Genomic DNA, 866 nt, shown 5'->3' on the forward strand with positions numbered 1-866 from the left:
GAGAAAACGGAGAAACCGAGAAACCACTGAACTAGACGCAGGTGTCCATTACCGTGGTCCTACAGGAGGGCATATCCAATGCCGTGGAGGCGTGAAGCGTCCGTCTGAAGAACAACAGGTAGGTCTGGGTCAAAGAGGGCGAGAACTGGTGGACTGGTGAGAGCTAACTTGACACGTTGAAATGCTTCATCATGGTCGGGGGTCCAAACAAATGTTCTCTTGGGACTCATCAGGGGACTTAAAGGTTGGGCTGCAATGGAGATGTCAGGCGTGAACTCCGCTAACTGGTTGACCAATCCCATAAACGATCTGAGGTCTGTCAGGTTAGCAGGGGTTGGAAATCCTTGATGGCACTGACTTTCTGCTTATCAGCTGAGATGCCGTCTCCTGAGAGATTGTACCCACAGAAATTCACGGAGGGTGCAGCGACCACAAATTTATCCTTGTTGAGTGTGATCCCAAACTTGCGGCACCGGGTGAGCACTTCGTGGATACGATGAAGGTGTGTAGCGTAGTCTTCGTCGTTGAGGAGAAGGTCGTCTATGACCTTAACACAGTTTTGGACACCTTGAAGAACCATATCACCTCGCAGGCAGAAGGCGTCTCCAGTAGCTGCAAAGCCCATCGGTCCTCTGCAATGTATGAACCGACCATATGGGCGTAATAAAAAGGTGGTTAAATGTCTGACTTCTTCTGCCAGTTCCATCTGCCAGTAACCATAGAGAGCATCAGCTGTGGTGAAATAACGAGCCTTCGGGCCTACACTGCGAATAGCGGCGTAGGGTGTGGGTGAAGGATGGGCTGGACGAGAAACCTGGCTATTCAACTTGGTCAGATCGACAGTGATTCGTACTCCTGTCCCATTC

Source organism: Macrobrachium nipponense, chromosome 9 (genome assembly GCF_015104395.2).
Source record: "Macrobrachium nipponense isolate FS-2020 chromosome 9, ASM1510439v2, whole genome shotgun sequence".
NCBI classification, from domain to species: domain Eukaryota; kingdom Metazoa; phylum Arthropoda; class Malacostraca; order Decapoda; family Palaemonidae; genus Macrobrachium; species Macrobrachium nipponense.